The sequence below is a fragment of the Heloderma suspectum genome, chromosome 3 (assembly GCF_057233095.1).
Source record: "Heloderma suspectum isolate Gila_16-S chromosome 3, 16-S_ref, whole genome shotgun sequence".
In the NCBI taxonomy this organism is placed as follows: domain Eukaryota; kingdom Metazoa; phylum Chordata; class Lepidosauria; order Squamata; family Helodermatidae; genus Heloderma; species Heloderma suspectum.
This window is the reverse complement of record NC_139460.1, coordinates 230,632,966-230,646,009: the sequence shown is the minus strand read 5'-3', so window position 1 is coordinate 230,646,009 and position 13,044 is coordinate 230,632,966. Positions and strand designations below refer to the sequence as shown.

The 13,044-nt window shown below is 43.5% G+C and overlaps 1 protein-coding gene across 1 annotated transcript in view; it reads left to right on the top strand.

Moving 5' to 3' along the window:
• The first annotated feature begins 2,883 nt into the window (after positions 1 to 2,883).
• JAKMIP3 (Janus kinase and microtubule interacting protein 3) overlaps positions 2,884 to 13,044 on the top strand; it is a 127,615-nt gene continuing 117,454 nt past the window's right edge. The window contains exon 1 of the mRNA XM_084841937.1: positions 2,884 to 3,000. The gene's annotated coding sequence lies outside the window, so the exon portion shown is untranslated. The remainder of the gene's footprint in view (positions 3,001 to 13,044) is intronic.

Sequence of the window (13,044 nt, the reverse complement as noted above, 5' to 3'; positions counted from 1 at the left end):
AGAGAACAGAAATTTCTAAGAGCCAGTGCAGTGTAGTGGTTAGAGTGTTGGGCTGGGACTTGGGAGATCTAGGTTCTAGCCCCCACTTGGCCATGAAGGTCACTGGATGACTTTGGGCCAGTCACTGATTCTCCGCCTAACCTATTTTATTTATTTATTTATTTATTTATTTATTTCATTTCTAGACCACCCAATAGCCAAAGCTCTCTGGGTGGTTCACAAAAATTGAAACCAAACAGCACACAATAAAACAATTTAAAATATAACCTTAATAAAATATAAAAATAAAACCTACCTCACAGGGTTGTTGTGAGAATAAAAATGGAGAGGAGGACCGTATAAGCTGCCTTGAGTTTTTTGCTAGAAAAAGTGGCAGATTAATAATAATAATAATAATAATAATTTTTAAATTAAATATCCCAGGGATATTTAACAGCCTGGGCAGAGTGCCTAGCCCCAGAATTGTTTGTGTTTGTGCACAAAACCAGGAGAGCCACCCACAACCAGCCTTTAGAAGAAATCAAGAAATCTTCAGTGGCTAAGGAACTGGGCCTAGCCACCCACTGAGACTGTCCGCCCAGCCCACAGAGCTTCTTTTGATTCCTCAGTGGAGCAGGGCTTGACTCGCTCATGCTGAACCTTCCCCCATTGGGGAAGATGCTACATGGGGAATGCGGCACCGACCGAGGCAGTGACCGGTGCCCTCTGCCAGCTGCTGCCTCTGTCAGGGTGGCTTCACGGTGTCCAAGCCTTGTCCGAGAGAAGCCACCCTGACGGAGTGGTGGACAGTGAAGCCAGTCCCCGGGTGAAACTCGGGCCAAAGCTTTGGCTGAAGCTTTGTCCAGGAACTGGGTGATGTTGAGGGCATAGCCATGCCCCTGAGGTCATGCAGCCTGTAAAGGCCAGATGCGGGATCATTTGGTTCCCCAACCCTGATATTAATCGAAGTGGATATTTTATTCTACATGGGGTGTGTGTGTGTGTGTGTGTGTGTCTTTAAGAACTAGGTTACATGTTTAAAATTGTTATTACCAGCCACATGTTCTCGGGACAACACAGAATAGAACGGGGGGGGGGGAGTTACCATTTTTATTACTATTATTAGATACTTAGAATTGCCCAAGAGATTGTTTTACCAGCAAAAGCATTCCTTAACACAGATTTCTCTGAGGCAATTTTGTGTGCTGCAGAGCCTCATGATGTGCTAATCATATACACGACCAAATGGTTGATATTCAGCACAGACGTCGTATAAAATGCATGCAAAGACATTCTCATCGAATACACAACACAGCACCAGAACAGGACACTTCAGCATATGTGGTCCATGTCTCCTAGCAACTACAGCCACTCAGATGGAGAAGGCTTTAAATATTCAGTAATGTTGTTTTTTCTGTCACTGCAATAGCAAAATGGTCTCTCTGTATTTGCTTTACAAGCTTTTGTTCCCAGTCTTTTAAAAGTTTTCTTTTTTTTAAGAGAGAGAGGATGATGTGTTTCTTAAATGGTACTGAGGGGAAAAAAACAAATAAACTGATTACAGTCACAAAACTGTATATTCTCTTTGAACCTAGTCAGACATAAAAAGCAAAACAATCCAGACATTTTAAATTACATCTTCTGAAGCCACTGCAAATAATATTGTTTGAATTTTGTGATGAAATAAATCATTTTGGAAACAGCTTTGTGTTAATCCATTAGTGGGGGGAAATGTAGTTTTGTTTGCCACAATCCAACATAAAGTTAAGTGCACTTGATTCCCATTGATTTCCAAAGGGTTTGGGGCTGTAATCTATGCACACTTAATTGAAAGTAAATGCAGTCGAACCTATTCAGACTTACTTTTAAATAAATTTGCATTAGATTACATTGCATTTATTCATTGGATTGTGCCTTTTAAATTTAGAGTTTAATTGAATGGGAGAAAAATCACGCAGATGAGATAATCTGCAAATATATACACAGAAATGTGATTTTAATATACTAAAGCCAAGTTAGGGTTCCTTTTCAGAGTTTCAAAAGTAAGAGACACTACATTTTGAAGCTCTGGTATCTGAACTATGAAAATCCCATTGCATTCTAGTAGGGGTGTGCTTTAGATTTGGACAAATGAGCGGAAGGGTGCTGTTGCATTCATGTCCTGCTCGTGGGCTTCCTGTGGGCATCTGGCTGACCACCGTATGAACAGAATGCTGGACTAGATGGACCTTGGTCTGATCCAGCAGGGCTGTTCTAGTGTTCTTATGTCCTTATGAATCCTGAGCTGAACTGGGCTGATTCAGATAAATTTGGGATTCATCTGAAGTGAAGAAGGGTTCTCCAATTTGCCCCAAAGCACAAAAGAGTTGCACGCTTCACTTCAGCAGCACTGCTTGTGCATCTGAAGACTCAGGGCTTAAGCAGGGTGCTGAAGCAGTTCAGCATTTCCTGAAGTGCTACAAAAATCTGGGGAAAGTAGAAAAACTGGGAAGGGATGACTGTGCTCCAGTGTCACTGAGGTTTATCATGTGTTGAGGCCTCTGGCTAGTGGCTGTTCCATCGAAGGAGTTGTTTTGTACCCTTACATGCAGTCAAAGGACTTCCTTCACTGCCCTGGGCCTGCCTTCAATGCCCTGCAGTGTTGAGCTCTCATCTCCGCTAGTCATTCCTGACATGGGTCAGCAAGATAAACTGCTGACTTTGAGAAATGCTAATGCTCAGCAGTGGGAGAGACAGGCAGCCGCAGGGCAAGAGGAGATTTGAAGAAATCCTTGGATTGGTTTGTTTTCTATTCCATATGCAAGAGGTGTTTCATTTCTTTCTCTCAGAGAGTTACTGAAGTTTACATTTGCTTGCTGCTCATGCCCCGTTATTGAGGACATTCAAAAAGGCACTGACTACCAGACAGACAAGCTATGTTCATCTGTTGCAGCCAAAACAACAAGGAGTCTTGTGGCATCTTAAAGAAGAGGAGATTTATTGTGGCATCATGTCCACAAAAGCTGGTGCTGTAATAAATCTGTAAGTATTTAAAATGGTAACGGTGACTGCTGTTAAACGTAGAATTCTTTGTTATCACTGCAGAGCCACGTTTGTCATCTTCTGCTATCATAAGTTTGAAGGCTATGGCTTGATGAAATGTGGGATATGGATGCCTCAGTTTTGTTTTAGGAAAGGTTGCAGAGCAACGTTTTATCGCAGAAGGTTCTCCCATACTGCCTTCTCCCGTATGTGCCTGCCCCATTCCTAAGATCTTCTGGAGAGGCCCTTCTTTTGAGACTGCTGCCTTTGGAAGCAAGTTTGGTGGTGACCCAAGAGAAGGCCTTTTCGGTGGCTGCTCCCAAGCTGTGTGGAACTCCCTCCCAAGGGAGGCTAGGTTTGTTCCCTCTTCGATGTCCTTCCTCTGGCAGGCAAAGACTGCTTTATTTAAGAAGGCCTTCAGTGTGTGTAAGTGGGTCTGGTAGGCTGGGTGCTGTTTTTAATTTATATGTATGTATGTAATTGTTATGTTTTTATTGCATTTTAAAGTATTGTTTTAATGAATTTTAATTGGTTCTGTAAGCTGCCTTGAGTGGCATCTTTTGGTAGAAACGCGGGTCATACATAAATAAATACATCAGGTTCAAGATTCAATCCCTGGCAACTGCAGATAGGGCTGGAAAAGACTCCTGTCTGAAACCCTGGAGAGAGACTGCCAGTCATTGTACACAATACTGAGTTAGATGGATCAGTTGCCCAAGTCAGTATAAGGCAGCTTCCTGTTTGTAGAATTCATGAGTGTTGCTTTCCGTGGGGACTGGATAGGGTGGCCGCTTATGAGTCACCAAAAATGAGGACAAAAGAGGACACCACTCTGCATAAGATTTGCATGTGCTAATTTATCTGTATAAATGCAAATTTGATGATAATAATAATTATAATTTAAATAGAAATGCGTTACGTCTCACCATGGTGTTGAAGACTGTGGCCAGGTTACACATGTGCTTGCCCAATCTGCTGCCCAGGTGCTGCTGATTGGCAGCTTGCAGGCCCATCTCTTCCTTCTGGTGGTTAGTTACCTTCAAAGTGGCCTTGGACTGGATAGTCCTTCTGATAAAGGTCACCTTCAAAACAGAGGACTGTCTTCTGGCAGCCCTTCAAATAGAGGACTGTCCTCTGAAAAAGAGGACACTTGGCCAGCCTAGGATGGGGTGATGTTTGTATGGGACCTCATTTGTCTTGTCCATGTGGTTAAGGAGTAGCACTGTGGGGAAACAGCACCCATCCAGCTATGTTAAGATAAGAATGAGACTGTGCCAAGTTTCTTGTGGCACAGGACACAATCCCGGTGGAATCTATCAAAGGGAAGAATGTGGTCTGAAGTCCCAGACTGTTAGTGGCCCATTTGTCTCAGGCTGGGAGAAGGCATGTAGGAAAGAAACATGGCTTGTTTGTTTAGAAGTCAGACAGGGGGTGAAGGCATCCTGTATGTGGGTGGTTATGGAGAGGCATACGTCACTGAGGTTCCATGTGTCTGCAAGTTTCAGTGTGCATGTGTACACACACACACACACACACACCCCAGTAAGTTGAGAATGTAATTTCATTATGTTTGTAAAATACTAGTCTATAATGGATTGATCTTGGATAGCTCATAGTTAACTTTAAAGACAAAGAAAACTTAACTTTAAAGACAAAGAATGCTTCAGTGAATATTTTTAAAAGTAGAACACCATCCCCGTCGTGTTTTGATTGTTTAGAACTTTGTGAGGAAAAGATATAGTTTTGTAGTCCTTTTGATACTTGCTCCAGTAGGAACTATTAACAAATTGTTTCCTTTGTAAGATGACATTTTCAGTCTATTTATTTATTTATTTATGAATATTTTTGGATTGCCCCTTCACTCAATAAGCATTGGAGGGGATGCACCAATTAAAAAAAAACAATAACAAGAATAAAATTCATAAACTACAAAAAGCAGAACAACCTATTCTACAATAAGACGAGGGCTATTGTTTCTCAATCCAGTATGAATGTGAATAGAACAATAAACAAACACAAATCACCTTGCAGATTAAATCATTTTTAAACACACACACACATCCCAGTCCCAATTTATTCATCTGTTTCTTTCATTTTCTTGGTCTGGTTGCACTTTGGCTTGCCACAAAACCATGTTTATTGAATGAGTCAAATAGGTCATACTTTGTGCTGCACCTTTAAACTGTGCAGTCCAGAGTAAGCAAGAAGAGAAACTCTCTGTCTCATTTCTGAGTCAAATGTTGTTTGTGTTGTTTTGCCCCATTTCAAGAAGTTGCAAAGTAACTGAATGGTTTCAGGGCAGTTAGGATCTGAAGGACAAGCTAGACATGAGGCTGCTCTTCTACCTACAGGGAAAAATGTTCTTTCTGTCACTTCGGCTCCAGAGAATGACAGTATATTGCTGCTTCTGTGAAAAAGTTTTGTCCTTCTATTTTGTAAATCAAAAACAAAATACTGTTCCAGACCTCGCCTTCACACTGATACATCTTCTTGGATGTCCTACCAGCATCTCAAGTTGATCATAGTGTAGATCAGCCTTCCCAAACCTGGTGCCCTCCAGATGTGTTGGACTGCAACTCCCATCATTCCCAGCCAGCATGGCCATCTGGAGTGCACCATGTTGGGGAAATCTGGCATAGACAGAGCCCATAATCTTCCCATCCAAACTCTTGTCCCTCCCAAGTTCTCTTGTGACTGACAAGACTGTCATCTTAGCAGCTTACAAACCTGAGGTCATCCTTGATTAATCCCTCTACTTCTCTTTGTTGTGGATGTCCCTCCACTCCTGGCCAGAGGTATTATCAGCCCCCAGAGTTTAAAACAAATTAAGGGGGGAACCAGATTTTGGGTCTGATAACTCCTTAATCCCTGTCAGGAAGGATTACCTTAAATTGCAAGGTTAATTGTCCTGACTTTAACAGCATTCCTATAAGCTTTTATTTTAAATATAAAATATTTTTATTTTAAAAGGTTTTACATTATTACGCTTAGCAGTTCAACTTCATTCCAGTTAAAGTCCCAGCTTCAAATGAAAATGAGTCTCTCTCTCTCTCTGTCTCTCTCTCTGTCTGTCTCTCTCTTCAATCTCCCTAGTTGTTGTTTTCCCCTTTTGGCATTGAAGAGTCATAGACATGTATCAAAAAGTAAAATAGTTTCTCTTCTTTAAATTCAGTAGGCCTCAGCCAGTGTTCAAAAACATCTTCCCTGTCGCAACCCCCTGTCTCTCTATCATGCCTGAATGTAGGGATGTTAGAGAATTCCGCCATGGACTCCAGTGAGGCCGGATTCTTTAGAATCCCCCCCCCCCCGGAGTCCATGGCAAAACAGAGCAATCCCTCCTGCCACCCCGCGAAATTCCCCTGGGACGGATCTTACCTTGTGTCAGCCGTCCGGTCCATCCGCTGCCCCTGGTCTGCAGCCGTAGATGGCTGTCCCGGTCTTCAGCTGCCATTTCCCTCCCTGCATTAGCCATGATAGGCTACATAAGTATTTACGTAGCCTATCATGACAAAGAGCAGGGACGCAAATGGTGGCTGCTATGCCATTTGCATCGCTGCTCTTTCCGTGGTAGGCTATGTAAGTATTTACGTAGTCTATCATGGCTAATGCAGGGATGCAAATGGCGGCCACTACAGCAGCCGCCATTTGCGGCTGCAGCCTGGCAGCGGACGGAGGTCCGACTGCGGGCGGCCCTGGCTGGCAGCTCTGCGGACTCGCCGCGGAGTGGAGCCAGCCAGGGAGGATTCCAGGAGGAAGGACGGATCGCCTCCCCCCCACCACGGAAGTCCCGGACCGGAACAAGGTAAGGGATTTGTACATCCCTACCTGAATGATAAAAACGAATATTCTAAAAACAAATATTGAGCTTTAGCAGGCAGAAGATCATCAGTAGACCATCTGGGGGGCTGTCTTCACAAGCAATTTAGTGCGAAGTTAGAGGAGTTTGAGTTCCTTTGCGACAGATGACATCATCAATAATCCGCTGCAAACCAGCTGCTTCCCTCTTGAAAAGCCGCATTTTCTGAAACTCCTTTTACTCCCACTTTTTTTTAACTGACGACAACTCCCTGGTGGTTTTACCACAGTGTGCCATGCCCCCCCCCCCGCACATATTAAATACTGGGCATGCCTCTGTGACCTGGCAGTGACCTGGGCAAGGGGGTGGGATGCCCTATTCCCTCTTGTTTCCCCAATGGAAGTAGTTTTTCCCATTGAGAAAATCCCCAGGAATGCAGCAGCAACCCCTGACATTACTGCAGTAGCGGGGACACTCAGTCTCCACTAAAAGTAGCCTGCTTTTAACCTTTAACATATCCCCCATTCTCTGCATATTTACTCAGAAGTAAGAAATAAATCTCACTCCCCTGCAGTGAAAGGTCTAAAGCCTAACTTTAGTAACTCACCCTAAAGTGCTCTTTGTTGCTCTCTGAAATCACATTTGTGATGTTGCGCTTCTTTGATGTTCTGTAGTTTCTCTGATGTAAAGTCATTTCTGCATTGTTATGTAAAGTCCCTTCTCCACTTTATCACAGTAACGATCTTTGGGTTTATGGAGCTTCTCATTGTGAGCAGGGAGAAGGAGAAAAGGAGAAGGGGGGAGGACTTGGAAGCAATAGGCAAAAGTGGACACAGAGAAAAATGGGGTGGGAGTAGGGGTGCACGAAAGCCACTTACCTGGACTCGCAGCTTTTCGCGGTGGGGGGGAGGCGCTTCGCTGCTCTCCCCCTGAAGTTCAGGCCGGGGGAGGGAGGCTTCCTGCCTCGCCCGGCTGAAATTCAGGCCGGGGGGGGAGGCTTCCCGCCTTGCCCGGCCGCGAAATAAAAAGTTAAAAAAAAAAAAACGCCCCCGTGATAGGCTACGGCACTACATGACGATTAACGTAGCCTATCACGGCTAGATCTGCAAAGTCAGCTGTGATAGGCTACGTAAATCGTCACGTAGCCTATCACGGGTGACTTAAAAAAAGAAAAAAAAAAGCGTACGCAAATGGCGGCCCCCATAGGGAGCCGCCATTCGCGTTCCTTATTTGGTCGCTGTAGTCTACGTAAATCTTTACGTAGACTACGGCGAAAATAAGGGCAACACAAATAGTGTTGCCCTTATTTTCACCGTAGTCTACGTAATCTTTACGTAGACTACAGCAACCAAATAAGGAACACGAATGGCGGCTCCCTATGGGGGCCGCCATTTGCGTACGCGCTTTTTTTTTTTTTTTAAGTCACCCATGATAGGCTACGTGACGATTAACGTAGCCTATCACGGCTGACTTTGCAGATCTAGCCGTGATATGCTACGTTAATCGTCACGTAGCCTACCACGGGGGCGTTTTTTTTTTTTTAACTTTCTATTTCGCGGCCGGGCGAGGCGAGGCACCTCCTCCTCGGCCTGAATTTCGGCCGGGCGAGGCGGGAAGCCTCCCTCCCCCGGCCTGAACTTCGGGGGGAACAGCGAAGCGCCTCCCCCCCACCGCGAAGCAAGCTGCGAGACCAGGTAAGTGGCTTTCGTGCACTCTTAGGTGGGAGCAATAAGTTCACGGCAGATTGCTGGAATGCAACGAAATTGGGGTGGGGGAAAGCTCTCAGGGAGCTTTCAGATGCTGCATTGGAGAACTGGGGATTTTGGCTTCTTCAGAGAAATCTGCACACATGGGGAGAATTAGTTGCTCTCCATTCATAATAATGTAGTAGCAGGGGGGAGCCTGGACAGGGGCGGGAAACAAGCCTCTCTCATTGGTTGAGCAGCCCCTGCCAGTTTGATGATGTTCAGTTCTATTCCCCCCACCCCACCCAGAAGTATGTTCCTTTCAAGCTCTGTGTGACCCCTGAAAACCAGACTTTAAAGGTACGGTACACTTGGCTTATCTTGCTTAATGTGTCCCTGATGGACCAAAGCCAATTCCATGAAAATCCAGGGAATACTCCAATGCGCTTCTCATTCTGTTCTTGTGAAGATCCCCCCCCCCTTCCTTACTCTTGCTTCTGTTAAGGCCAAACCAATTAGCATTCTTTTAAGTAGAAAATCAGTGATATCTGCCATATCGTTTCACATCTAAATCCTGTCACTTTCCCCCCTCCTTTCTTAATTTTGCCCTCATATTTCTTAGATCTGCCCTTCCCTCTCTGTGGGCATGTTCCCACAATTCAGTACATGCTGGGATGTGTTCAAGTGGAAAAATGTAATGTCTGTCAAAATTGCCACAATGATCATGGGAATTTGCCTTAAACAGTATCTGTGATCCATTATTTCCTGTACTGTATTTCTCCATAGCCCTCTTTAGGCATTCTACTTACCATGTTGAAAGTACGCATGAAGAGAGGATTTTTCAGGGTTCTTAATTGTGTGGCGAGCCTCCACAGATACAGGAGGCACTCTTCTTCAGACCATCACCCTCCACATGTACAGGGCGACAGTCAGATGGGGAGGCGAGGGGTGGGCTGGAGTGCTCCAGTTCTCCCACCTGTCTTTCTTCACGACATCTCCCCTCTCCTGTTGACAGAAGTCTCTTTCCCTGGCATCATTATGTCAGTCCTCCTCTTTAAAGGACTGGTTCCCTCTCACGCTCCCCATCAATTTCAGATATTTACTCCCTCCTCTTAATTTTTCCACCTCCCTGGCTATAAACTTGAGAAGATCTCATTGATAAGCACTCTTTGAGTCTGATTCTGTAGCCAACTGTGGATCCACCTGATCTTTGTTTCATCTGGCCCACTTTGAGCTAGTTTGCTCATCAGGATATCATGGGGCCCTTTGTCGAAAGCTTTGCTGAAGTCGAGGTATATGATGTCTACAGCATTCCCACAGTCCACAAGGGAGGTTACCTGATCAAAAAATGAGATCAGATTCGTCTGGCAGGATTTGTTCTTGACAAATCCATGTTGGCTTTGAATAATCACTGCATTGTTTTCAAGGTGGTTACAGACTGATTGCTTTACAATCTGCTCCAGAATTTTCCCAGGGATTGATGTCAGACTGACTGGTCTGTAGTTCCCAGGTTGTTCCTTTTTGCTCTTTTTGAAGATGGGGACAACATTAGCCTTCCTCCAGTCATCTGGCACTTCACCCGTCCTCCATGATTTCTCAAAGAGAATAGGCAGTGGTTCTGAGAATTCTTCTGCCAGTTCCTTTATTACTCTAGGATGCAGTTCATCTGGCCCTGGTGATTTGAACTCATTCAAAGTAATTAGGTGTTCCTTGACCATATGCCTATCGATCTCAAGCTGCAATCCTGCCCCTTCAGCCTGTACTTTGCCTTTGCCAGTTGGGTCATAGACCCTCTTTCAGGAGAAGACTGAGCCAAAGTAGGAATTGAGCACTTCTGCCTTTTCCTTGTCATCTGCTATCATTTTGCCATCCTTATTTAATAGTTGAACCACCATTTCTTTCCTCTGTCTTTTACTATGCACGTAGCTGAAGAAAGCCTTTTTGTTGCTTTTAGCATCCCTCGCTAACCTCAGCTTGTTCTCAGCTTTAGCCTTCCTGACACCATCCCTGCAATTTTGTGCTACCTGCCTGTATTCTTCCTTTGTAGCTTTGCCTTCCTTCCACTTCCTATATGTATCCTTTTTTGTTTTCAGGTCATCTCTAAGCTTTTTATGAAGCCACATTGGCTTCTTCTGTTGTCTTCCACCTTTTCTTCTTGTTGGAATTGTTTGTAATTGTGCCTTTAGAATTTCCTTTTTTTTTAAACTCCCACCTATCTTGGACTCCATTTCTCATTAGAGTCGCTTGCCAATTATCATTGTTCTGAGTTTATTAAAATTGGCTTTCCTAAAATCCAGGGTGCGCATTTGGTTACACTTGGCTTTTGCTTCCTTTAGAACCAAGAACTCAAGTACAACATGGTCGCTTTCCCCCAGAGTTCCTGTAGCTGCTACTTTATCCACTAAGTCATCTCTGTTGGTTAGGATCAGGTCAAGGATAGCCAATCCTCTAGTTCCCTCCTCTACTTTCTGTAGGAGGAAGTTCTCAGCAACACAAGTCAGGAATCTCTTGGAGGGGCCATGTTTTGCAGAATTTGTCTCCCAACAAAATTTGGGGAAATTGAAGTCCCCCATTACTACTACATCATGCTTCCTTGAAACATTGGCAATTTGCTTTTCAAAATTTCATCCTTGTCTTCTTGATTGGGTGGTCGGTAGTAGACTCCAACCGCCATGTTCTTTTTATTCTTTGCTCCATTTATTTTAACCCAGATGCTCTTGATGGGGCTACCAAGTTGATCCTCCTATATTTCTGTGCAGAGATGTGTATTTTTAACATATTGTACAACTCCACCTCCCTTTCTGTTCCTCCTGTTCTTTTTGAACAGGTTATATCCATCAATTGCTATATTCCAGTCATCCCACCAAATTTCAGTTACACCTATCAAGTTATAATTTCCCTCCTGTATTAAGAGTTCAAGTTCGTTCTGAGGGCACAGTCCTATGCATAGACAGGAGGGCTTCTATCACTAACAATCAAAAGATATTGTGCAGCTATTCTGTATTTTTTCTTTTTTAATGGATTTTTTCTGGTAAGAAAGAAGATGGAAGAAGCGGTGGGAAAACATGAGAAGGCTTCCAACAGAAGATGATATCTGGATCTCCTGTAAAACCCTGTGAATGGAGCAGTGTGATTGCACAATAAAAGCTTCATCTGGAAACAGCCTTAAAAAGTAGTTGAAATCAGCTAGCTCACAAACTCAGCACTGTCTCTGATTCTCTCCTACCCCCTTCCTGAATCATCTTTGTTTCTTTTATATCCAGATCCACAATATGTTACAGTGAAATATTCATATTTCTAAATAGCAACTCCTTTTTCTGAACTGTCTTTTCCTGCTATTTGCTGAATGAAAACCAACCTTCCCAGTTTTCATAAAGTAACATAGATGGGGGAGAGACTAGCATTGCTAATCTCAGAGAGACAGCTTAGAAATGGATGTTAGCAGCAAAACCTCCCCTTAGTGTGCTAATGTGTTGGTAAGTTCCATCTGAAAAATAAAAGCAGACCTCTTTGCTGAGTCACACAGACCCTTCGGAGCTGAACCACAGTAGCTGGAATTTAGAAAGCCAAAGAATGGTTACTGTCTTGAGTAGATGCAGAGGTGAGGAAGGTACATTCTGAACTGATTGTGATGGGAATCGGTGAGTGTTCTCAGAATTAGGCTGTCTTTCAAGTGGGTGTCAAATATTAATTCAGTCTGTCTGGTCTCACATTTTTGTTAATGCTATATGTGTGTATGAGTGTGTGTGTGTGTGTTCTTGGGGGAATACTAGGATATAGGAGTCTGTATTCTAAATCTAATCCCCTTGAGAATAGGTAGAAACAAGAACAAGAAATTTCAGGAATTCTGTTACTACTATTCTTACAGTGCAATCCTGGGCATGTTTACATGAAACCAAGTCCTACAACGTTAAATGGGGATTACTCCCAGTCCCAGGTAAGTGTATATAGGATTGCAGCCGTACTGTGTATACATGAAATGCTCTTCTCCGCTGAATGTGAACCTGTCTGTTAGTGTCTTGGTATTTTAAGCTGCAGTCCTATACACACCTTTCTAGGAGTATGTCCCACTGAACTCAGTGAGGCTTTCTTCCAAGTAGATGCGCATAGGATTGTGTCTGGTGCATTTACCATCCAACTGAGCTGCTGTGTTCAGAACAGTGGGGATGTCTGTTAATAGGAAAATCTGCCTATGAGGCAAATGCATAGAATGAGTAATTAGGGAGAGATGGCTTGAAAAAAAATGTTCTGCTAATCTGCTTTCAGAGCTCTTCCGAGAAGCAGGGCCAAAAATGAAATCTCAGAAATAAATGTGTATAAATTGCTTTTGTTGAATTAATCATCATTATAAGTTTGGATATGATACATTCATATATGATGCATATTTTATTAAATCTAGTGAAATTATTCTAATTTTTCCTCTTGTAGATTAGACTGAAAATCTGAACAGAGAAGCAAAAACTAGAGAAAGGAAAAGTCCATGTCCATGCCATCCCTGTGGTTATTTTGGTCAACCCACTTGCTAGGGCATTTCCCAGTTGCAGGATCTGATTTAGTTCAAAC